The 27,711-nt window shown below is 31.1% G+C and overlaps 1 protein-coding gene and 1 long non-coding RNA gene across 21 annotated transcripts in view; one reads left to right on the plus strand and one right to left on the minus strand.

The window, feature by feature from the left end:
• The first annotated feature begins 29 nt into the window (after positions 1-29).
• The window catches only part of Gug (arginine-glutamic acid dipeptide repeats grunge), a 56,731-nt gene continuing 29,049 nt past the window's right edge, over positions 30-27,711 (plus strand). For 16 of the 20 annotated variants that reach the window (XM_076400424.1, XM_076400439.1, XM_076400428.1 and 13 more), the window contains exon 1: positions 32-249. The gene's annotated coding sequence lies outside the window, so the exon portion shown is untranslated. Of the gene's footprint in view, positions 250-20,429; positions 20,609-27,711 lie in introns of those variants that run through there. The other 4 variants (XM_076400433.1, XM_076400429.1, XM_076400422.1 and 1 more) reach the window with 4 other exon arrangements.
• LOC143194042 (uncharacterized) lies at positions 18,783-22,722 on the minus strand. Its single transcript, XR_013005166.1, has 4 exons — positions 22,586-22,722; positions 22,479-22,527; positions 19,232-19,348; positions 18,783-18,910 (listed from the first exon to the last, which is right to left on the minus strand). It is a non-coding gene; the product is annotated as an uncharacterized LOC143194042 (long non-coding RNA).

Consider the following 27,711-nt stretch of genomic DNA (forward strand, 5'->3'; position numbering starts at 1 on the left):
AAATGATCTCGCTTGAATGGCAAGACGACTCGCTCTACTCGTGTAAAATGGCCGCCGATGATCGATAATCGAATGGTGTGTTTTCAATAAGAAACGGTGTGTATTTTGTCTAAAATAATAATAAAAATGTCCAAAATTTTAGTGTAGAATCAGTGTTTTCGTGTTTATAAATCGATATAGTTAAATAGTGTCAAGAAACCTAAACTGTACCAAGAAGTGTTTTATTATGTAGCAATTGTTTTAGAGAAGGTAAGTTTTCAGTTTACAGCCAACAAACAAGGCGTTTTCGTGATTACTTCACGTTCTAAGTTGCTTTTATTATACATTGCGATGAAAAAATATTCTTTGTATGCATGTGTGGACACCTATAATGTGATAATTACTTTGATTGACATGTTTAATTAATCTGTGTACATTTGTGTGTGGTGGGGGCGCTAGCTAATTTGTCAAATTGTTTATGACCCTAATCACCATTTCATTACCCTGTCGCGTTTTTCTCTTTTCTTCCTTTATACTTTACAAATTGTTTCGGTTTGTTAAAGAACTTTTCTTTTTGTTGTAGAAATTATTTAAACTATGTGGATACATTTTCAGGTTATTTTAATGTTTCTCTTGAATGTTGCTTATTTATTATCTGTTTAATGATTTCGTATTTTTAAATTAAAATATTATATATATAAAATATAGTAGTATAAGGGAAACATCTATTTTATCTGTATTATATTATTTACATAACAATAGAAAATGGGATGGTTGAGAGAACCGGCGAAGATATCGTGATGAAAACTTTGTTTTGAGTGCTTAAACGCAGTTTTCGTATTGATTTGCGGTTTATAAAAGGAGCGATAAGTCACTTTTATGGGATGTTAGTGGGCTGTGCAGGGGATTTTATTGTTTTACGAGGGGTTATTGATAATATCCTTTTTCTAGAAAGGTTACAGTTCGACTAAGCGTTTCAAGGGTCTGATATTTGTGTATACCTTAGGAAAAATCGATTTTCTATAATTAATATGATAATTGTTTTAAAAGTTTTATATTAATTATCATTGTATACGCTATGTGGATAGTATAGAATCAATTTGAAAAATATATACGTAAAAAGTAGTTATTTTAAGTCTATGTTATTATTATTTTTAGTATATCTGCAATAAAAATGTAATTGGTAGATTGAGCTACACTATAAAAGTATTTCCAAAATATTCCCTATAAATACTTCTTCGATAACAGATAACGAAGACTTCTTTCGATAACAGATACATATTTATTGAAAGGTATATATGATATAGGTATATAGGATATTTTGAATATGTGATATAAAGAACAATAGTATTTAAATAGGTAAATATAGATAAATTTGAATTTATTATAAGGACCAATTGGTAAAATAAAAATATAATATCCTAAAAGTATAATACAAATATATACATAAGGTTTAACTCATGAGATATAGATCCCTAAAACTGTATCAGACATTTGCTTTCCGTCGGATCTCGTTTATATTCGACGGTGTAAAGTGCCGTCGCTTATTCAGTTTATATTATTATGTAAGGATTTTTAAGGTTTATTTGATGTGATATGCTTTAAGCCCTTAATTTCTATTTAATTTTAATAAGTTTCCACTTTTACTAAATACGCTAAAACCATATTATAATACATATTATACATATAATACCGTATTTTGACTAAATCAGGATGAAAACCTCTAAATCACATGTTATGATCTTGAGTGTGCCGCCGTCTTTCTACCTTTTTTTTTCGACAAATCTGTGGCAAAAAGTCATGAAGTGTGAAATCATATTATGGCCACATGTGTTGAAATATACAACACGTGAGTGATGATGTTTGAAGTGTTCATTTGAATAAATTGTGTTGTTTAAAACTAATGTTATATGGATATTTAATATGTGAATGGGAGGATGTAAGTATTCTTTGCTCCTTTCTTTTGTTTAAAATAACAAGGAAGCTTAACATATTCCTTCGGTATAATTTCTATGGTATTCGACATGTTCAACCAGTTCTTAGAAGGCGATAGAAATTTTAATACAAAATGTTGGTAGTCGGAAGTGCGGTTGGTTAATAATCAGTACGATAATCGTGATTGAAATTAATCATAACTCAGAATTTTAATTATAGCGTTGTAAAAGAAATTAACAGTTAATGTTTTTATGACAAAACGGTCGGTTTTTCTCGAATTTGATGAACTGAAACCGGATTAGTAACCTTTCTATGGCACCCGGTGAGACCCTAAAATGTATTTTTCTCTGTTCTAATTGGGCAATAATGGCTTTTTGTATCTGTACAGACCACGGGCGGTCATAGAATGTCTTGACGTACAATAAAATGAAGTCGGACAAATTATTGGTCTCTCCAGTCATTGTAGTAACTAGTCCCTGCTCAGTCCTTCGGAGAATCTTCACTTTTGTTAGTTGGCATTTGTTATCTATCTATGTTGCTATTTGTTGATCAAGCAGAGGTTGATGTTGAGTTGATCTTGATTTGATTAGTAGCAAATAATACATATATATGTTAACCCAGTCTGAAATAGTGTCATATTTTTTTCCCGTGGGAGCAAATACGTTTTTTTTTGTATTATGGTACAAATAAAGTTATATATTCTAGGATGTGTTAAACATTTACTTGTGATTGAAATAAGATTTCAATAGAATGGGAAATCACTTGATACTTAATTTTTAATAACATACGATCAAATATAACCTCGAGCGTCAATAACTTGCATAGCTTGAAAAAAGGTAACGAGCAAAAACGAGAATTGCTACAGTATCGATAGAAATCGCACGATTTTTGGGCAATAGCCTGTAGAGCGTCGCGTACTCGCCACGAATAGTTTCTTTGCGTAAAACTAGATTATAAACGGTGGTCAATCAACGTCAACATCGACAACCACTTAAAACCGTCACGGGAATGAAACCGCCGAGGTGTTGATCGCTAATAAAAACGTGTCTAAATTTTCGATGGAATGTGTATATAATTTGGGATACGTGTTGTTGAAAGTGGAAATTCTATTTATGAGATACAAACAAGTATCGAATAAGATTTACTTTGATTAGCATTAATTAGTTATTGGATTTGGTGAACGTATTAATTTGACAAGAAATTCATTTCAATTTATGGGTACTATTCAATATATTAGAAACATATACGTATGATTATATGTAGGTATTCATTCCCAAAATTGGTTTTAACAATTTCTTCGAATAAAACTTTATATTTCACATAATCGCTCGCTGTACTCAAAAGATCATTATAATTATATCTAATGTTAGTTTATATTCTTTATAGTGCGTAATTTATTACCTCTAGGTATTATTAAATACTACGTTAGCATTAGCGTTTAATGGTGGCAGCCCCACTAAACCCCATACGTATACTTATAATTGTAAAATTTACTTAAAATGGTTCAGAAACAAACCCACTTCATGGAAGATTTTGGAGTTCCCAAAGGTAGTGTCTTCGGACCACTCCTGTATCTGCTCTATACTGCTGATATCCCTCCTGATATATAAAAGAAACGGTACTTGGAACATTTGCTGACGACACAGTTATTATGGCAATAAATGTATCTATGCCTAGGGCTGTAGAAAGAGTACAAGTGACAGTCAACAAAATCTGCAAATGGACTAGAGACTGGAAAATACATGTTAATAGCTCCAAATCTATCAATGTCAATTTTGCGCTGCGGCAAAATGACAAAAATGGAATTATATCACTTGACGGATGCTCGATTCCTCAAGCAGAATCAGCTAAAAAGCTCGCCGTACATTTGAATGTCAGGTTAAATTTGAAATATTATAATATTATATCATTTTATTTAAAGAGAATCATGCGGATATTTATGTACTGGTTAGTCAGAAGATACTCTTTAACTCGACCTAAAATCAAGATATTGGCTTATCAAACCTATGTGATTGCAGTAAAACATTAAACCAACTAAGTAATCCAACGCTGTCAAAATATCTATATCATAGTTCTACAATGTATTACCAATGCTTAACTTAAGCTTAAGTAGTTTAACTTTATTTTAATTTGGGGTACTCGTCTTGCTTGGGTATTGATGCTAATACAACAATAGTAATTAATTAATATTGTACTAAGAGAATAATCATCATTTCATCAAAGCGCTTTTCTTTTAATGCACTAAGTTGAGGATATCTTTTTGGACTTGTATTGAGATAACAACGTCGTATAACCTCAAAAAATATATTCAGTTTTTATTTACCCTTTCAATTGATTTTGATGCTATTGCATATTAGTTTGTGTCTTATATTTCGTTCTATTCATTATTTCCCTGGCAATTTGTATGTATTTAATGGGATTAAATTTTAATATTTCTCATATTATTTCTCTACTTTCATTATTTGCTCGATTATGTCATTTTAACAACTTTCAATTGCTCGATTATGTTATTTCAATAATAATTATTAGGTTTTTTTAATAAAATTTAAAATGTATTTTTGTATTTAAAATGTCGGTTATTTGAAATTGCCCTATTTGGGTTATCTAATATGACTTTAAACTATTGTTGAAGGCATCAGCAATGTAACCCACCCAATGCATCATCAAAAAGCAAGTGTAATAGTAACGAACACCACAGAACTTAATTTTAATTTCAAGTTATTTGAATGAAACAGTAGATTTTCCAAATGTCATGGTGACTTTATTAGAATTTCGAGAATTTTTCGAACTGCAAACCACAAATTGCACGCAATTCAAAAAATCCCATGATGCGCTAATTGGAATAACGTTTCCGTCGTTTACGTATACGCGTAATTAAAACGATATATAGTTGTCAATACCTGTATGAAATAAATAATGTGAAACGAATTAAATAAATAATTACGGGTAAACCGAGATCGTTTTATCATTTAATGCTCGTACAATAAGCTTAAAACATTTGATTTCGTTCGAGATACAAATACTTGACGGTTTTTATCGTTAATCCCATTGTAAATCTAGTATACATTAAATTACTTACAGGATACATCCTCCTGCTTATGAATGTAAACACTCATAAGCTCGTAAATAGCCGTAAACTTTAAAGAGGCTTTTTATTGTACTAAAAATGTGTGTTCATTATAGGATTTTTTGTGGTTGGGAGGTTTTTGAGATAACCGGGTTTTATAAGTGTTATTTGTAGAGGAATTAGTTATTTATTTAGGGTATATTGTTGAGATACTGTAAATATTATATATTACGGCGTTTATACCGGTAATAAATGAACGAGTAAAAGTAAGACGAAAAAATTCAGGAAAAATTCCTTGTAATTTATAAATACGAGAGTAACTTCACAATTATTGTTAAAGTTGAATTTACCAAAAATAATTTATTGCTTATTATATGGTATCTTTTATCTGTTGGTGAAAAATTGTGATTGAGAAATAAATGATTGAATGGGTATTATCAAAAAATGAAACTACAAAACAAACTAAATATATTAGCTTTAAAATGTCTTAAGTCTCATCAACTTGTTTACGCGGATATTAACGTGTACACAAGTGCTGTAATCTATTTCTGCACTAATATTCCACTACACTTGTTCAAAAGGCTTAGTCCTCTTGAGTCGTCCTGTCTGATCCGCAGCGTCGAGAAGACAGACTGCCTCAATGTTGACATAGTGAAGAAGTCTTTGTTCATAACTCCCGGCAAGTTTTTTAATAATCTGGTTAATGATACCCATTTTCAAATCTCTGTAGATATTTCTGCAACGGGATATACTATAACTCTCCTCAAAATGCTCTGAAACCGTTGAATTATGTCTATGTTGCTCTTCTTGGTACAACCCCATATCTAATTTGCTTATACGGAAGTACTTCATTGTATGTTAATAGGACAGATTTCCTCAAAACCGCCAATAATACATTCTTCTAAATTTAATTTTCAGCTCTTACTTCTTTATATGATTGATCATGAATACGATTTCCAAACATTTTACTGTGTCAACATATGCCACTTGGAATATTGTTTATTCTAATAGGGATGTGTTAGTTTATCCTATGCGTAAAGTTGATGTGGATATTTCTTGTTATTCAAACCGATTCTTTCGTTTCTAGGCCCATGTCAGTTAAATGATCGGCTCCAACACTACCCTATGGAAATTTTGCTTTCATTTCTTTAAATTCCGAATCATTTTTATTGTAAAATCTGTTCTGTATATATGCATTGAAACTGTTAAACATATGCCAAGAATAACACAATGATTTATAGCAATGCTTCTCTGAGATAAATTAGAAAAACGAAACGTTGTCAGGCATGAAACACAACATGTTTTAATAAATATAACGTCAAGTTTTTTTATGTTGTATTAGTGGACTATCTGTTTCCACATAATTTCTATTGATTTCATTTCAGTAATTAATTTATAACGCATTAAGTAATTTATTAATAAGATAAAAAGATAATTATAGAGATAACAGGTTTGGGAAATATGTGTTTTTCAACATTTTTATTTGTTTCTTTTTCTGTAATTAGAGGTAAATTTGAATTTAAGGAATGCCGTAAAACAATTTAAATACGATTAATATTAATCTTTAAACGATCATGGCATGATTCACAAATAAGATAAAACGGAAAGTAATAATTTTTTTAAAAATATTTTAACAAGGCTAATCTTTTTTTTACTTGTCTGTTTTTTTGTAATGAAATTAAATGGAATTTAAAGGAAATCTCATCAAACGGTTTGTATCAAATGATTCTACACTATACTAACATATCTGAAACGATTACATTTTTATAAAACAATAATCCTCTTAATTTTAATCGAGTTTTATATTAGCTAATCCGATCCGACTGTTATTTAACTAGTCTCTAATTAAGATAAAATGGAAAATATAAATTACCTTAATAATAACGTTAACATTTATATATATATATATATATATATATATATATATATATATATATATATATATATATATATCTGGAATACTTATTTTATCTATTATTATCTTGGATTTTTTTATATAACTGTTTTAATTATATGTAGTAAAATTAAAGGGATGACATGTTAAATTAATTGTTGAAATTGAAAAGTCCAATCCTAATTGATAAATATGTTTCTATTGTGAAATGTGTTCTTCCTATATGCATTAAGAGACTGCTGAATATATGCCAAAAGCAACACGGTGTTTTATAGCGACGCTCTCTTGTAATAAATTAGAAAAACGAAAAGATGTCAGGCAGGAAACAAAACATTTTTTAATCATAGGGTTTTGAGGTTTTTATGTTAATTTTAGCAGACTATGAATTTCATTATAACATTTATTGATATCATTCGATTATATAGTTCTCTTATAGCTTATAGAAATGTATTAAGATAAATAATTTTTATTTATAGAATGACTATTTGTCTGGAAATAAATTTAAATTTAAAACCAATACCATAAAATCTGAATAGGAGGATATTGCTTTAAAATTAATTTTCAAATTGTGAAGTCATATTTTATAAACAAGTTAAAATGGGGAAAATTATGAAGAATTATTTTTTGATATAAAAATGCTTTTTAATTATTTAAAAGTAATATCTTGTTATTTTTTTACTTGTGTGTTCTTTTTCTTTTATATATATATATATATATATATATATATATATATATATATATATATATATATTTTAAAGTCTCCTTTTATCAACTATGGGTTTATCTGGACTGAACCTACAGTTTAACGTGGGCTCCGAACCACGGTCCTCGGAATTAAGCCTACCGACTGGCGAGTGACCAACACTTATGTGTTCTGTTATAATATGTGTATTAATATTGAATTGGATGGAAACATACGTTAGATATTACGATATCACTAGCGCATCTAAAATGATTAAATTGGTATAGGGCATCTATAAGACAAAAAAGGACATTTAAAGATATTAAAATGAAAATATAAAATATAGTGTTTTCTCATTGTAGAAATGAATGAGTTTTGTAATAAATATAATGTAGATGAATTAACATTTTTATGATGTATTTTTGGTGAACATAATCAATTTCAACAGTTTTTAATTTCACTTGTCATCACTATATTATCCATAAATAAGATAAAATAGAAATTTGTTAAGCCAATTACTTTTATTTCAATTTATGTCAAAATTGACAGTATTTAAAACGATTTTATACTATAATTGATTATCTAAAACCTAAAATGTGTATCCATAATTGCTGTCAGATAATGATCAGTGCAATAACAACGTATATTTCTCGGTTAATGGTTTTAATATGATGGAGATGTAAGTTAAAATGTAATATAATAATTTCTAATTGTGGTTTTCTGTTGGGAATATCGAATGTCATATCTCGTCTTCTGTTAAGAAACATGATTTTATTTTGACAAATTAATACAGTAGTCTAATGGTCTACATAATGTCTAAATACTGGCTGATCTCACTAGTCTTACATTTAATTTATGACATTTTTTTATCTGACCCAGGAAATTTTTTATTTTTATTTAGTTTTCTGAGTTCTTGCTCACGCTGCAATGAATCTCTAATAGTTATTTTACATGGTATTAAAATATATTGCACATCTGAAAAATATTGCAGTTTTGTAAAATAATAATTGCAATTGATAATGGTAACTGTGATAATAGAATATTTAATAAACATATAAAGAGCAACGTTTTTGTCTTTTAAATAAACGCGATTAATTATAAATATTATTTTATTAGCAATCCAGTGTGTTTGTATGAAACATATTTTAGTGGTTTGTTGCTAAGGTGACGCAATAATATATATAATAAAGATAACACACAAAGGCAAAAAAGTAAATCGCTCGCTCGGCTATCAAGATAATATTTATTAATTATTTGGTTGACAATAAAATTATTTGCAAAGGTTAATTCTCGGGTGATTTTCAGTGATTGTTTCCTTTTGATCATTTAATTCCAGATAAGTTATATCTAAACATCGAAACTGTATTATAGACTGTGTTAAATGAAGTGTTCTCTTCATTTTGTGATAATAAATTTTACCTGATGCTTTCATGTTTTAGTGCTTTTCCATGTTCTCTGAACCTCGTAAAATTGATAATTTACTATTTTTCGAACATCTTCAACCAGGTAGAACGAATACTTGCTTATAACAAATATTAACTAATATTGAAATATCTTCACAGGAGGATGTTTTGATTTTGGTAGTTTACTCTCAACAATAAATCATGGAAAAGCCTATCATATGGTTATTTAAAAAGTTATTTGTATTAATGAAATCTAATAGAACACTTTCACCTTTTTATCTTGCCAACAGCTGTGACTAGTTTTTTTGGCAATAGTATTATACACTTTATTCAGTTCTAACTTTATGTGATATAAATCCTAATGAAAGCATCAAGTGTTTCATTAGTGGTTTTTTATCTTCTCGGTACCTATTCAAATCTATGTATTGATTAAAAAAACATCATTGTTATATATTTTTGATATTGATACCTTACTGTTTTACCATACATTTCCTGTGTACCTTTCCCAAATAATTTCTTATTGAAATTGATTGAATATCTTCAACCATGTAAGACAAATATTAACTAACATTCAGAGGAGGTAACACCTGAAGGGTCTAAATGCGCATTCAGCACCATCTGATACAGTTTACGTTCAAATATCGTTCTGGAGATTAGTTCAGGGAGTTTATTCATTCGAAACAATTATTAACAAAAAACCGTCATATGTTTATTAAAGAGGTTATTTGTCCTAATGAAGCCTAAAACATGATTTTTTGCATTCTGACTGAAAATTCAGTTCTGTTAACCCATTAATCTCGACAGTTGACAACTGTGACTAAAGTTTATTTAAGATTATTTACTATCTTGATGAATTCAAAGCATCAGTTGTTTGCATTCTGACTGAAAATGTAAGTCTGTTTACCTTTTCATCTCGCAGATTGGTAGCTGTGATTAGTTTCTTGACAAAAAAACGAATATGAAGGAAGTTTAAAATAGCTTTAAAAATATTTCGATACGGTTTCATAGGTTGTAAATAATTATATAGAGCCTCAGGGAATCTATTTTGAGTTTTAAAGTCTGATTTTCTTTGTATGACGCGTTGTAAACAACGATTTAAGTATAATTTCGGCGCCCTAAATCAAAATTGCTTTATTGCCTTTCCAATATATTTCGCGATAAATCAAAATAATTTCGAAAATCCGTTTAACCTTCCGTTAAACCCCCGTACGCGACAAGTTATGAGACATTTTCTCGATTCGGTCCCTATCGCATCATACGGATCGCCCAACATCCCTCCTTCTCACCCGTAATCCCAGTCACCGTTTATTATGTAAGTTAATCCGGCGGACCGTATTGAAACTCCATCCCGTTCGTGCGTAACAGCGGGAGCGACGCGAGATAATGCCCCCGACAATAGATACGGAAACATATGAACGTTCGCGCCGTAGCCCACTCGATTCGATGACGACCGATCGGTTCTGGTTTCTTTTGTATCGGTCCAAGCGTTGATCTATTGCGGTAATTATCTAGTAAGTAACAGCGGCGGTAGCTGCACGGTGTAATGAAAATGTTTTCCTAGGTGTAGAAAAAGATTAATTGCGCTTGCGTGCCGATATCGTCTTCTGTCCGTCGAACTGAACGATTTAAATGGTTTCCAGGCTTTTGATGGTTTCGCGGTTTTCGTTCGCCTCGTCGTGATACGTAAATAAAGTCGACAAGTTTATGCTTTGTTAATACATTTAACCGACGTTGTTAGATAAACCGTTTCTGTATAATGATGGAGAGAATTATTACATTTTCGATAATGCAAACGTTTTTATATTTATACCTGCTCGACATCTGCTGACGATCCTACAATCCCCAAGCACATGATGATTTCACAGATGCTCTTCAGGGGATCATTAGTCATTTGTTATTGATACTGACACGTGGTTAACAAAATATAATATATTTATTATCGCTACAAGCACACTATTGGAATGTGAGATTTTTTTTGTAGATAGTTTGCATGTGTCATGAACATTTTTTTGACTTAAAAAGGTATTTATTGGTAAAACTTGTTACAATATATATTAATCAAAATAAGCTCCATGATTTTGAACTATTTTTTCCACTTTTCTGGCAACATGGATATACCGTATCGAAAGAACGATTTTGGTTTGGCGGGCAAGTAATAATCAAAATATGCTGGGTTCGACAGAAGTCAGATTGAGTAGCTTATAATATATTACAATTTGTTGAGAGTTTGAACTGGATTTCCCTCAAATAAATCTTGCAATTGTTGTTTTCAAACTATTTTTTGATCCTGTATGCCGTTTTATTTCATTGACATCAAAATCACCATTTTTAAATCGTTGAAACTAAGACCAACAATTGGATTCACTATAAGATTCTAAAAGTGTTTGATGGACACGGCAGCAGATTTATTCGAATTAAATAAACAAAAGTAATTAATGTTGAATAATGTAATAACGAATGTCTGTATAGACTGAATAACGCAATAATACTAAATAAAAAACTGTTATTTTGTGGAGAGAAATGTACAAAGCATCAATCCATCCAATAATTAGAATATATTATTTACATTGATTATATTAATACTTTTCACCAGAAGATATTAAAATACCTGCAAACACCTAGTACATACTTCCTCAAATAATTTAGGTCTAAACTATCTATATGAAATATTCATAATATAAGCTTGTCTTTTTTTTTAGCTTTACTCAGCAATCCCAGCATCGCATAATTGCCCTTCCAATAACGCGTTTTCGCCACTAGTCTCATTTTTACACGATGTAGGATCTTTCCGAGTATTTTTACGAATTAATCTTGGATATGCTATTTATTGTATGATCTTATAACGGCCCTAGTTTCAATATCAAACGTACTTTTTCTGTTGCTCTACTGTAACTAAACTAAGACTTAATCCTCTGGGATAAAAAGAGAAAAGGTCTCTTGGATCATCACATATATTTTGGACATAATGACTGCATATGGCCAATTGTCTTATAAATATATTTTGAAGGATATGCTTTTGCTTCTTGTCAAGACAACCTAGAATCCTCCCACGTATCGGATAGCACATGGCACTGTTTACTGCGTATTTATCAAAAATCCTATTTGATGACACTATTGTTTATTAATTTTCCGTTACTCAAAATAACATTTGAATATTATTCCAGAAACGTAGAAGTCTTTTAACATTATCATTCTGCTTTATCTGGCGGTAATAGAATGGGTTGATCGTATTAAAAAATATAGAATAAACTAAAAACATATATCTGATATGTTTGAAATGTTATAATTGTAGGAATGTTCGTGGGGTCGGTCGGTCGGTCGAAATGTGTGGCTGCCGCTGCGATCATTTATCAGAACACTCACTACTATCTTTGGAAGGAATTTGCACGGGAACTAAAAACACTGGTTAAATCAAAGTTGTTTATTTCAACTTACGATTGATACATGTGGTCGATGGGAGGATTGACAGGATATTAGGTTAAGGTGAAGGAAGTACGGTAGCGCTGTGGAAGTGGTACTGTTACAGGGGGACGGTGATAAGAAAAGAGAGCGAGACGTCGTCGTGATGGCCTTTTATACTCCAGAACTGCATGGTACCAATCCACCGGCGTTGCCAACCTTTGTAGTTGTTGATGGTGAATTGGTGGTGGCCTAAAGGGTCGTGGCGGTCGCCACATAACTCCCCTCCTAGTGGAACAGCCGTGGAACGTACCTGTATGTGGTGCAAGTTCCGGAATGCACCCGCAATCACGCAAACAAACGCCCGGGGACTGCTGATGAGATGGGGATCCCAACCTGAGCGAGGAGTTTTACGGGATCAGCTGCCATCGAAGCTGTAGCAGGACGTCGTTCGTCTTGAGGCGTTTAGCTTTGTTTGAGGGTACCTGTAAATGTGTTACGTGTCCCGTTTCGTGATGCGAGAGTGCTCATGTGTTGCTGGTATACATGATGGGCTTCTGTGGTTTTCGTCCATCAGGCTAGTCTCGTGGGATGTCGTCGACCACGTGTTGTTGATGAGTTCTGTTCCTCGTGCTATCCTTCCATGCACGTGTCAAGCACCTGTCGAGTGGCTTATGTTGAGTCGATTTACCTGTTAGGCACTTTGATCACGTCGGGGTCACCAATTGTAGGAATGTTCGTGGGGTCGGTCGGTCGGTCGAAATGTGTGGCTGCCGCTGCGATCATTTATCAGAACACTCACTACTATCTTTGGAAGGAATTTGCACGGGAACTAAAAACACTGGTTAAATCAAAGTTGTTTATTTCAACTTGCGATTGATACATGTGGTCGATGGGAGGATTGACAGGATATTAGGTTAAGGTGAAGGAAGTACGGTAGCGCTGTGGAAGTGGTACTGTTACAGGGGGACGGTGATAAGAAAAGAGAGCGAGACGTCGTCGTGATGGCCTTTTATACTCCAGAACTGCATGGTACCAATCCACCGGCGTTGCCAACCTTTGTAGTTGTTGATGGTGAATTGGTGGTGGCCTAAAGGGTCGTGGCGGTCGCCACATAATTAAGACTTAAATCCGTCTCTTTCGAACCTCTTCGGCCTATGTTACCAATCCTTCTAAAAAAATTAAGGTCTCAATTGTGACTCCTAAGGCGAATTCTACATGTTTCTCTCCGATGTCATATTATAAAAGAAATCATTCGTGACGTTTGACGACAATTGAATCGATGATCAGTGCACAATTAAAGAACAAATTCATATACGCAGATTACAGTGGTTTAAACAGGTATGTATGTGAATGAAAAATGAAGGAATTCCTCATAGACTGTGGTGAAATTGACATTTTGGATGGAAGATACAGCAAACAGGTCCGAAAAAGACGTGGACCAAGATTACAGAAAACGATCTGGCAACTAGGTGACTAATATAGTCCTAGACCAGAACAGCTGCGGCGGACCGCCAACTGTGGTGAGATTTAGTGAAGAATGTTGTGAAACGTGCATGTGAAGAAAGTCCTGCAATATCAACATGTAATGTAATGGATGGATGATGCTGATAATTGAATATGATGTAACCATAACAAATTAACAGTAGTGTTTTTATATGTTATATAGCTTGTTTGCGATATAGATAATACAAAAAGATGAGTTATTCGAAGTAAAAAATAGATAACGTAACCACAATATTGTTCAGCAATATCAGTGTTTTCTGTTAATTTTCACCAGTTAATGGTGGCTGGAACAATATTGCATTAGTAATGCAAATTCACAATTAATGAAAACCGCTTCTATCTAGATTTTTCGTTAATTAAATAATCTTTTACTTAACAAATTTATCATGACATTTTAGTTGAGTTAATAGCGACGTTTTCTCCCATATTTATAAATGGGTCTTAATGCCTTGATATACATTTGGGGAATTTTTATCAATTTATTGTCAGTATCTTAGCCCATAACCAAAACAAAAAAAGTTCTACAAAAGAGCAACTATTAAACGCTGTGTATCTATTCAAAACTATTATTATATCAGGATGTAATGGAAAGAAACATTCTAAGATATTGAAGATGATTCATCCATTCTGAATCTTCCTTGATTAATGCCAACCTGTTTTGTTTAGTCTTTGTTGGTGTTGCACGGCGAATTTGAATATTACACAATGACGAATTGGTTATTATCGAATAGGTGATGGATCACTATTTGATGCCCCCTGTTTTGGTTGTGATGATAAATGTTTAGATCGTGACATGATTAGGTCATATATTAGATGACTAGTAAGTAAATGAAAAGCTAGTAAATTAAATTATTGAAAAAAAGAAATATATTTAAAATTGTTTTAATTTTGAATAAATTAACACGAACATTTTCACCATTAATTTCAATAAGCAAACGATATATTTCAGAGGGATTACAATCCCATTTTCTTAGAATTTTTAGAATATATATTTATGAAAATAATATCCTCTTTATGGTGTTTAGTTTGTTAATATTTAAAAGTGACTATTAACAATTCATAGGTACTTTAAAACGTTACTAAATATATACTATTGATGATATTAATATTAGATAAGTTTTAGTGTGATTATAAGAAGCATGCAGTATTTTAAAATAATTCAGTTTTCAGATTGAATACTATTTCTAATAAAAGTGCGAAGACCCGCAGATGTTGTGTAGGTATTTACATGGGACAGGTTTTTAATGCCATTTGCTGCGACCATCTCGCTGGACTTCCACCTGAAAATAAGAAATAAACGTCTTTAAAAAAACCTGATGAAATAAATCAGACCGACTTAGGGACCCAATGTCTGCGGCTTAGCACATGCTTTGATGCAATTAATTTCCAGTGGGTGTGTTTAAGATCCTGATACCCGAAATTAACAATTTAAAATTAATTCGGCTCTTTTCGATTTGGAAATCTGATATCTTGATTTGGGCAAAGATCAAAATATCTATCTTGGGTCATAAACGCGGACATCATGTGATAGTAGAACGTTATCATTACCCAAAAAATTATTTCAAATATCTACTATAATATGCTATATGAAATTTGAGAATCCTACATTATTTGGTATTTGGTGGAAAGTTCAAATTTAAAAGAATTAAATATAAAACAAAAGTAACTATAGAAAAATGTTGTGAAATGATCTACATTTTTCATCCATTTTTACAGATTCGTTTGGACCGTGTAACAATATTTAATATCTCTAGTTTTCTTTGACAGCGCTGATTACTTTAGTACAATAATAAATTTTTATGATTCTTGAAAATTAAATCTTCTCTTCTTCATCTACATGTTTTTTTGACAAAGTAGTGTGGTGTTTAATATTTTACACTAATTGTTGATCCCTATAAAATTATATAAATTGAACTCTGTATTAAGCATAGATAAATATGATTTCTTAACACTGCTGCATTCTTCAGAAGAAGTTGTATTTTGATTTCATCTAGAACTGATATATTTCAGTATCGTCACGTATTTTTAATTATACAAATTTTTCAATGTTATATTTTCTTTGACATGAGGTATGCTAATCTAACCTTATTTTATATATTCGTACATTTCAGAGTTATATATCCATACCAGTGTACCTTGCACAGTTTACACATGACCCGTTATTATCCACCAACAGTTTTATATTTGCATTTTAATTTGCTCTTCTTCATCTACATGTTTTTTTGACAAAGTAGTGTGGTGTTTAATATTTTACACTAATTGTTGATCCCTATAAAATTATATAAATTGAACTGTATTAAGCATAGATAAATATGATTTCTTAACACTGCTGCATTCTTCAGAAGAAGTTGTATTTTGATTTCATCTAGAACTGATATATTTCAGTATCGTCACGTATTTTTAATTATACAAATTTTTCAATGTTATATTTTCTTTTTGTAGCAAAATTCTGTTACGAAAGGAAATTTTTCTCAAAAAAACGTGCCTTTATTCGTCCACGTTATTCAACAAAACGTAAAGACGATAAATATTAATTTAGTAGTATAAGATCTTTTTAAATAAAATATGATAAACGTCATAAATATAAGCTGGCCTGTTATTTCTCATCGGCAGTTCATTAAACGATAAGCTGTACGACTGTTACTATTCATATTTTAATGTAAAATGAAAAGGCAATAATTTATTAACAAAAATGGCGTTATTGTCATTCGAAGTATATATGCTTTTACATGTGCTTGAATAAATATTTGTAGCACTTAAAACTTGAGAATCAATGTTCTGTTTATCACAAGTTTTGTTCAAATGACAACACGTTCCGAAGAAGGTTATGGTTATGAAAATCAAATTGGAATCAACCCAATTTCCTAGTATTTGGTTCTCTTCGGTTTGTGAGCAATCTGATGTCCATTCAGTGGCTGAGGCCTCTGAGTTTCCATGGAGGTATAACCTGGCTTCGTGCTTTCCAGCGAACGATTCGATTCTTCGGATTTAGGAACTACTACCTTGTTTAGAAATAGAATTAATGTAAAAGTTGTTTTTAATTAAAGATCGTTGTGCTTCAAGGCATGGGGTATAAGCGTGGAAGCAATATCTAAATATCACTCCTATAGTTCTTAAACGCATTTATCGGATAATATGGTTAAATAAAGTGATTCATTGTCACATACTAATAACCAAACAATAACGTTCATCCTCACTTTTCTTTTAATTGATATATAAAACTATTGAATAATCTTTATTGACTTAATCACAAGTGATACCGTTACTGCTTTCAGCAGAATCATATATATCGTTAATTTATGTAAATAATTAGATTCATAGCTGAAAACCGTAACACTTTTTCTGTAACATTATTATACGTGTCCGTATACTAAACTCTCGTATCCGAATTCTCCCCACGGTCTCTCTGAAACAGTCAAGTGTTTGTAGCAGACGCTTAGAGCGAAGTCTGCAATAAAAATACATTACCAGACCCCCTCGTTTGGATCGGCAGTCTTTTGTTCCGAATCTGGGGGACTAAGGGTGGTTGTTCGGGCGGATTAGCAGTTTCGACCGCAAGGCGAAAACTAACATCAAAACCAGATTATTATATTATTGGGTTGGCACCGAATTCGAGTCATTGTGCCGACATAAAAGGCGTTTCTTTCACAATAACGTTTCGTTTTGTTGTGTTTATGAGTAAAAGTCGTGACTTGAGATGTGATATTTTATTTGTACTAAGTGGCCCAGTTTTCGCATATGGTGCAATGTGATTTATCTACTCTTTATATCATAGATATAATATAATTTTAATCTTATGGCACAGTTATTAATAATCCTTTTGAATCTATTCACCTGAATAGTTCCCTGCGTAACCTAACGTTTTATTATGAAACAAATTTATTAATTTCTATTGATCCTAACATTCCTTCTTGAAAATATATGAAAACTCATAAAGATATCTCATTCAAAGTTCTCATTATAATTTTTCTCAAATAATAGTATAGTAGTTAGTACATTAGGAAAATATATGATGTAGTACATTCATGTATACAATTAAATAAAATTATTTATTATATTTAATTCAGGATAATGTAACTCAAAATAAGTTACTTGTTTACCAAACAAGTGAAGGTGTTTCATTGTCAAGAATTAGCTCCAAACACCTTCTATTCTTCTGATAAGTTAGAAACTATTCGGTAAAATATCCGTTCTTCTTTACTGTTCGCGATGCCGTTATTTGAACAAAAATTGCATGCTATACAACAATTACAATTAAGATGGTGCTATATGTGAGCTGTTCAGCTAGCCAAAGGAATTAAAAAATCAATTTACAATAATCAAAAACTAAATATTGTTGCGATATTACTACTTTACGTTTATAGACAAATATTTATGAATATCTAAGTCAATGTATATTGATATAGGTATACACTCCAATATCTGTAACATCTCTTATTTGTATTTTACGAAAAAATATAATACATTGTCCTTATCACCATTTATTCTTAATCTAAATTTAATTAAAATAACAACAAAATATTAAAAGCAAAATATTTTGTGAAAAATCGTTTCTCCTTTCTGTTAATGTGACATGAGGTATGCTAAACTAACCTTATTTTATATATTCGTACATTTCAGAGTTATACATCCATACCAGTGTACCTTGCACAGTTTACACATGACCCATTGTTACCCACCAACAGTTTTATATTTGCATTTTAATTTGAATAATGGTTTTTAATGAAAAATATAATTAGTCTGATACTTCACCTACTTATCCTGTCTAATGCTATTTTATAAAACATTGTAGATCAAGGAGTATTATTTAACTTAAACTACTACAGGAAGTGGACAAAATAAAATGAACACCTGACATATACACAATATTTATTTATTAATAAGCCATTTGTTTTTAAAACAGTTGCAATACTTTGCGGAGTAGATTCGTAGAGTGTTTGAATACTTTCCAACGTAATATTGTCTCAGTCTTGCGCTTGAACATCAGCCAATTGTTTCATTAATGTTAGAGACGGAAATGAACTCCTAGCTCTCTGCTTAACTCCCTAAAATAGTTCAATTATGTAGATGTCTAGCGATTGTTCTGGCCAGAGAAGATGTTTGATGATATTATAATGTTCTTTAAGCTAAAACTGAGCCTTTTTGACCGTCAAAAAAGCTGAACCTTCCGCGTTTGACTGTAGGAATCAGTCAGTCCAATCAAGTATCCAGGTTTTATGACCGTTGCACCACTTCATTTACAGTTTAGCTTCTGTCATAAAGAGTATCGCAATCACAGCTCTTCCATCAATATTAGCTTTATTACCTCCTTTTTTGTTTTGTCGAAAGAATCAAGTAAGTGCTAACAGCAGAACTGTCACTTTTACTTGGGTTTCGCTGATGATGGTTAACCATGTTTTATGTATGCTGTCATTACTGTGGGTACTGTCGCTAGTGAAACATTAAATAATTCAGCTGTGATTTTACCAATCGCTTATTTTAACCTGAAATATAACCAACAAGACTTAGTATGTAAGCTGAGTATACGCGTCGAATTAATTACACAGAGTGTCATATGCATCAAGATGTATTATGTTACACAGTATTCATATTATTTGGTTTATACCCTGTACTAAGAAGAATTAATAATACCCATTAATAATTTATAAAGAAAAGTAAAAGAGATATTGCTGGTAACATATATTATTTTTAGTCTTACAGTAGTCTTAAAAATGTTTAGTTTTGATTGAAGTTTCCGAAAACCATTTAAAATCATCTAATTTTTAGATTTAGACACCTAAATAAAATAAGACCAATTACTTTCATTTCTTGGTAGGCATATATTTATTAAATTATTAATCTATATTTATAAAGTACTTTGCTTTTAACGTTCAGATTGCCGTTAGTATTAGTATATTTTCTTAGAATATTTATTATTAAATATTTGCGAGAATTAGTTTATAAAGATAATAAAATATGTTTTATAAACGTTGATAGTATAAGCTAAATATACTGTGCTAATTATATATATTACCTAGATAAAAAAACACCAAAAATAAACGAATGGAGAAATAATTTTAAATATTAAACGGTGGTATTTCTGGGAATAAAGTTAAAATATTGTAATCCAGTGGTGGCGTTTGAAATTATGTTATTATTCTGAATGATCACTACATATTCATGGAAAAGACAGACCAGAGTAAAATTATTGTATCTGTAATTTGTATATTTAATATAACAGCTATAATTTATTGGTAGTGACATCTAGTAACTTAGTAAAACAAAATATGTGACAATTAAAATACAAAATGTCACGGTGACAATGTAAGGTTAATCTCGGCATAAACACAATATGTCGAATATTATAATTTAAATAAATGCTTTCAATCGGAATATTTAAAACGAGAATTTAGTTAATATTCGTTTTGTTTTTAACGTTCTTTTTGTTTTGCTGTATAATAGTTTAGATTGCTGCTTATAAACATAAGTAGTATGTGCCCACAAAACAGATACGCTATAAGTTACGTTTAATAACAAAAATAAGTAAATAATATTGTATACGTTCTTTGTGGACAATGGTGATGCGAAACAGCTGCGCAACTCATTGTGTACTAGAACGCCACTGACAGTAAACTGTGGCGCAATAGAAGTTTTTGGAATACCTCAAATCCGAAGAAGGCGCAAAATGATGATACGATTTTCATTTAAGTCGTTCTGATTAATTTGGTAGTACGTATTTCATTCCAATTCGAGCACCATCACTCGTAAGTAGTATTTCTTTGTGTATTTTTTTGAAAATGTCATTTCGCTAATTTGATTTTGTCGTTATCAAATATTTGCTAAAGTTTGTAATAGATGACATTACTAATGCTTTTAAAAAAATAAGCAAATAAAGGCAATGAAGTTGGCAAAAGCGGCTCACTTTTGGGAATTGAAATTAATTAACGTAAATTCCACAATTTGTAAACTTAGGCTTCTACCATATGAAATGTGAAAACATAAACTTACATATGAAATAATTATTATAAACAGAAAAAATTTTATACACTTGATGTATATCCATTATTTTTATCCCTACTTTTCTAAGTGTTATTAAAACCATCAGTTGGAAACAGTTTATGACTAAAACCACACCCAATTAACAGAAAAGTACTTTTTCTTTTATTCTTGAAGTAAGCAATTGACTAAATGTTTTTTCTTATACATCAAAGTATAAAATTGAATCCTTTAATGGCTGCAAACGGTTTGTCATTATTTGTTTTACTTAATAAAAGCTAAACTAGTTTTTTATTCTATCCAAATAGACTAGATGACTGTAATAAAGAATTACAAAAATATTGATTTATAATAATATACAACAGAGAGATTATTAAAAATACATTTATTCTAAAATTACAACTGGTATTACTAAGATTTTACCAGAAATAAAAACACAATTTTTCAAAATTCGACATAAGTCAAACCTATCAGAAGCGCTACGAAACATTGACGTCACTTACCGTTTCCTAACCATAATTTCGGCATTCCAACAATTTTTTTCCCTTCGATTTTATTTGGATTACTTATCTTATATTTCACAGTTAAAAAATTTGTTTTGTGCAGCCAACGGGGAAAAAAAAGATAAATGAAAACATTTAACTGGGATGTATCAAAGCAAATAACCTCAATTTGCCCACAATCGATTCGTCGATAATAACCGTAACGGAAATAATGATTTTAAAAAGAATACCAAAACTTATAGAACTAATAAAATCAAGGAATAACTCTAAAGAGTACTTAATAATAGCACAATGGGAACGCCAATTGGGAACTGTGAGAATGGTATTAAAATCAGCTGCCCTACATTTGCTAAAAAAATTCAAAATTGTGTTGATGACCTACCGAAAATTTTTATGATAATAATTTGAAGATACAGATGCAAATTTGACGGGACTACCAAAATATCTATTTTGATATTACATATAGTTTACATTATAGTACATAGTTGATTGTCTGTATGTAAATATTGTTCAAAGTGTTTGAAATTTCTATTTGCTATAACACATATACCAGATTGTAGAAACTTGATAAAACCACAGTATTTAATCAACATATTTTACTTACCCTAAAAACACCTAACACTAAAGATACATTAAACAAATAAATAAGGCCTAACCTCTAAAGTTTTTAACAGTTTTTTTTATATCTATAGTACGTAAATTACACTTTAGACATAATTAACCGCACCTAAAATAGTAAATACTTACATTAGAATAATTGTATTACTGTGAATAAGTTCAAACTATACTGACTGGTTCCCGTCTTGCAAGATTTTTCTGTCTTGGAACGATAATACACAACTTACTTGGGGTTTTTACCCATGTTAAATTTAATTAGGGACCCTAACACCATTTATATACGATATAATGTGTAATTATAATACAAGATTATTAGAATAATGTATAAATAGGGTGTGGGTCTACCCATATAGACCGTACAATGCTACCAAAACAACTACGTCACGTGCATATTTAGAGACATCAATGTTTCTTTCAAATCGGTTTGTTTGAAGATGTAACTTTTATTCCGAGTTAGTAGCTTTTCATAAATTTAGGTTAGCTGTAATGAACAGTTTAACTTCCCTCTACTGCCTACCTGTCTTTTTTTTAACACCGATTACAAGACGAAATATTTTCAAAATACACTGAAATTTAACTTTAGAAATTATTTGTTCGTTTATTTTTGAAAATATATTAACTTACGATTATTACGAAAATAATATTATCGAAACAATCATTGTTCGCTCGATAACCAACTCGAAACAAAACAAAATCGAACGGGCAACAGCAACGACAATCCAATAACTCTAGACAAAACAAAAAAGCCGCGGTAAAAACCGTTTACCAGTAAATACCTAGAACCTTTGAACTGGATTCACCAGAAGGCGTAACGAAAACATCGACTTCCTTATCGTTCGGATCGTCGTCGATTCTCGACCAATTCGGCTATGCGATCAAAATAAACGGGCATCGCGTGAGGCAACTCTCTCTATCGGTGCGGCCGTTTTTGTTATCGAAGATCGTGGCAAAACCACCGTTACGGTTCCCGGGCTTTTCGATCATTCATTGTACTTGTCGTATATCGAGTTTTATCCACGTTTTGATGTTTTGTTTTATTGCTTGGATTTGATATTTTCCTTTTAAATGGTTCGTCTACTTAGCTAACCTATATAATTTAACTACAATCGATCTCGGTGTAGTAACATTTTAAGTGGAGTTTTTGCATCAATAAAAATAAGCATGGATTAAATACCAGTATATTCTTTATTATACAAATTAAAATATGCTTTTTACACGGATCATCAGCGAGTGATGACTTCAAATCCTCGTCTTCAATTTTTTTTGGCTGTCCAGACGACTTTGTCTTCGGTGTCACATTCACCACTTTTAAAACGTCGAAATCAGTATTCACATGTTGAAATCGATGTAGCATGGTTGTTCATAAGTTTTACACAGCAGTGGCTTTTTTCTTCTAAATAGAAGTAAAAAAGTTAAACTTTCTGCAAATGCTAATTACTTGATGCAAATTTAGACGTTCTTAAAGCAGTGCGAAAATTGTTTGTTCACACAACGAAATGACACATAACATATGCAGTTCGTTACAAATGTACCCGATGCGATTTACACAGTAACACCTGTCTAAGACATTAAAATTAATATGTACAAGTCTTTATAGTTTCTTTGTTTGAGTTAATTCCCTACTGGTTCATATTATCATCACCATCAGGGTCCTTGAAACTTTATTGTCGAACAAATTAATGTTTACAGTTTTCTTTTTATTGTATTGATTGGTTACTGTCAATTCATTTGTTATTCACAAACAATAATCATCAGTGGTTATTCATATTATAAAGTAAATTCTTGGATGACTTAATGATATACATATTAAAAGCAAGAACAGCAAAAAAACAGTAATTTAAATATTGCTTCAAACACCTTTGCATTGCATAGTAATTCATGATGAGAAGTTCGTCTGTTTAGAAACATAAGCTTATAAGGAAATAAAAGTAAAAGAGCTTTTAAAAAATGGAGAAATTATTACAGTGGGTAATTACAAACAATAATATAAGTTATTAGAAAATATATATTAATAAATAATTATGGAAAATTGAAGTTATATAAAATTGATTGATTAAATATTTCGATCGAATATTAGCATGGTTCCTTATAGCCATCATAGGTTTTGGTCAATAGTAGATAACCTTCCTACAGTTCAATTTCAATATTTTGTTAAACGAGTTTAATATTTAAGATCGTAGGTGGTGAAGAACTTCATTCAACAGTGATTTATTATATATTCTAATACTCAAAAAAAGTATAAATCTTCGGATATATGTTAATTAACATGGGATATATATGATAAATATATCCTTAACAGGTGGTCGAGGGTCTGGTGCTGTTAATGGATCATATAGGGTTTCCTGGCGTTTTGTAGGTATCAGGTTCAAAGGTTTTTACAGTTTTATTCGGTGGAAGTACCTTTTGTTCGGGTTTTCGTGAATGGTCGCGTCGCATACTAACGATGACGTCTTCCAGTCAGTCAGCCAGGCTCGTTTGATATGCAACGGGAAAACTGTTAAATTATTCAAATTAATTGTTTAGGCGTTGAATACAGAACGGGTGGGCGTTTTTGACGATTGTGTCGTTTAACAAACCGGGCAGCTTTTGACATCGCTTTACGTTCTCTGATTATTAAGTAATCAATGAATTTCACAAGTACCTACACATGATATGAGCGATGAGTTTTACTGTTCCTCATCAGTTTCGTATTAAGATGTATACCGATCTCAGTGTACGTCTCTGTTATTTTAACATCATAATATTATGTATGCCTTAAATTACTGTCTCCAGCAAAGTAAAGAATTTCTTGATTGCATCTTATATTAGATACAATCGTGATTTACAAATTAATGCTAAACGAGTTCAGGTGAGTTGGGTTTCACTTCAACTTTCTGATTTCCTTTCATTCAGCATTGCTCATTTTATTTCATGTTTTAAGGCGAAATCTGGGGAAACTTTTTAATTCCTTTTAATTTCGAAGTCATTGTTTAGTTTTTCATTGGTGATACATTTTTTGATCTTGGGTCAAGTTAAGGATATGTTTCAGTTTACTAACCAGTACAGTTCTTTGATTTTGAGATATTTCCTATTCAACTTACCATCGAGCTGGATGTATTTCGAGGTATTTCTCAGATTGTAATTGAGGAGTCGAGCATCCCTCAAATGATATAATTAGGATTTTGTCATTTCGCGTTTTAACATTTATAGATTTCGATATATCAAATTGTATTATCCAATCTCTAGGCAATTTGTGAACGTAGTATACAATAAATTACTTTAATATAAAAGGTTTCGTTTTTTTTCGTTTCTTATATTTCATTTGAAATATCCATGATACACCATAGTTGTACTTTGAACAAATATATTAGACCTATAAATTATTATTAAAGGATTTTTTTTTAATTTGCAGCTTTATTGTGAAAAATCTTTCCCATTTACAGGCAGTTTAGGGATTTCATCTTGAAAAAATTTATGTATCTTTTGAGGTTATCCACGAATATATTAAATTTTTGGTATCTTCATAAGTGAATCGGAAAAACTAGTAATGAGAAGGAGCAAGGCCTGGAAAATGCAGCGGGTGGGGTAGCACCTCCCATTTTATTGTTTCCAAGTATGTTTTCATCGGTTTTGCAATACGTCGAGGATTATTATACTGAAGAATAATATTATTGTGTCTTTGTTCCTATTTCGGTCGTTTTTTGCGCAGTGCTCAGCTGAATCGCATCAATTGTAGTTTATAGCGATTCCCATTGATGGTTTCGTCTTCGGTGACAAAATCACTGCCTTTTAAACGTCGAAACGCGCTTGCCATAAGCTTTAAACAGCATTCGATGACCTTCCGCCGCTTTTTTATTCAAATAGCAATAAAATAAGTAAAACTTCCCGCCACAAATGCCATTGATTCCGCATATTTCAATACACTGCAATACAATGTTAGTCAAACTTCGACAAAATGACAATTCCTGAAAAGTACAGCCTGTCAATGAGGCTTCAACAAAAGTTGATTACAAACGTACTCAATACGATTAATACATTTTTTTTTAATGAATTTATAGGCCTGATAGTATTATCTGCGTTGTTTACGTTGTATAAAATATATTCGGCGAAACAACCCTTAAGTAGTATTTTTTATTACAAATAAATGACAGGCCAGGTAGACAACAACAGACTAAGAAATATAAAACTATTTTCTGCCTCATTCCATATTACTTACAGTTTATAACAAATAGTATCCAATATACTGGAGGTATATCCATATAAGAACTTATTCTTTAAGTTTACTGTTATCTTAAAATGTAATCAAAACCTTTCTCTCATGCTTAATTATAAAGTGCCTTTACCATCTGTTTTCTAAAAAGCCGTGCATTTCCAAAAAAGCATTTATGATCGTACCGTATGATTTATGTTAGTTACTTTAAAATTGCCCATTTATACAGTTAGTACTATATATAATCCGTGTTACATTCTCTAACAAAACGCGATGCACCTTTATAGCCACTCGATTTTATGTTTCTGTTAATTTACAACAAACCGTTCGCTCTGTGTTTTGAGCTATGCGCCTCGTTTAAACTGTAAATTATCACCATATTGTAGCCGTATTGGTAAAACGCTATTTATTTATGATTTCAAAATGAACCTGTTATTGTAATAGACGCCCAATTTTGTTGCAATCGCGCAAATAATTAAATCAGGAATAGCATATTTGAAAATTGTTTTTGGAATGGAAGTGTCCAATATTTTTTTTTAATTTAACAGTAGTTATATTTTCTATTAATATATGGTTCAAATTAAATTTCGTGTCTAAAGAACCATCACAAAAAGAATGAAATTATTATCTTTTTTCTTATTTAAAGTCTGAATCTGAAATGGATTCTTTTAAAAATTTGAAACTCTTGTGAAAAATCTGTGCAGTGTATTTTTTCAAGGTATTGTCCATTGATAGCCGCTATCTTTTAGGCAATTTACGGATTCTGTTTCGTAAGAACGTTGTATATTTTGAGACTGTCCATAAACCGACCCCTTTTTTTGATATATTTATAAGAAGCGAAGCATTGCTCAGAGAGATCACGACTCATATGTCGGAACAATTAGTAATCAGAAAGTGCAAGGTCTGGAGAATATGGCGAGTGGGATAGCACTCAACATTTTAATCATATTTTTAACGCACTGAAAACTTTTTTATTCACACTCCGACGAAATGACGCATACTGAAAAGCGAAGCCTGTCTCTGAGGCTTTCGACATGAAGTTGTACAAATGTACCCAATCAATTTAATACACAGTAACGCGGTCTGTTGTAAATCCTTTAAAATTAATTTATAGGTCTGAGAAATTACAAATAAAGCGTGACAATAATCGATTAATACCTTATAAAACACCTTCGATACAATACAACCTAACTCTTTAAATATTGACAGAAGAAAAGAGTCAAGGACAATGTCACAGGAGAAAATCATCTACTTCGACAATTTCGATTGTCTCTTGTGGTATGTTAAATAATCATTATAATATGTAACGCTAATATTAACTAAGTAATAACCAATCGCTTTCTTCGTGACATATTGTTTATAATAAAACATAATTGATGGCCAATTAAGATAACAATTAACTTTGGAAATCGCTTATATAATATTTATTGCTAAATAAATACACGTTAACCAAACTGGCGTATCTAAATAAATAATTAGTTATTTAAAGAAACGTACTTTTAGACTTTGGTTGGATATATTAATAATTATACATGGATTAGTAAAACATCAAGTATAAAGT

This window comes from Rhynchophorus ferrugineus, unplaced genomic scaffold (assembly GCF_030347505.1).
Source record: "Rhynchophorus ferrugineus isolate W39M unplaced genomic scaffold, kcgeb_rfMv2 rfM3, whole genome shotgun sequence".
NCBI lineage: Eukaryota > Metazoa > Arthropoda > Insecta > Coleoptera > Curculionidae > Rhynchophorus > Rhynchophorus ferrugineus.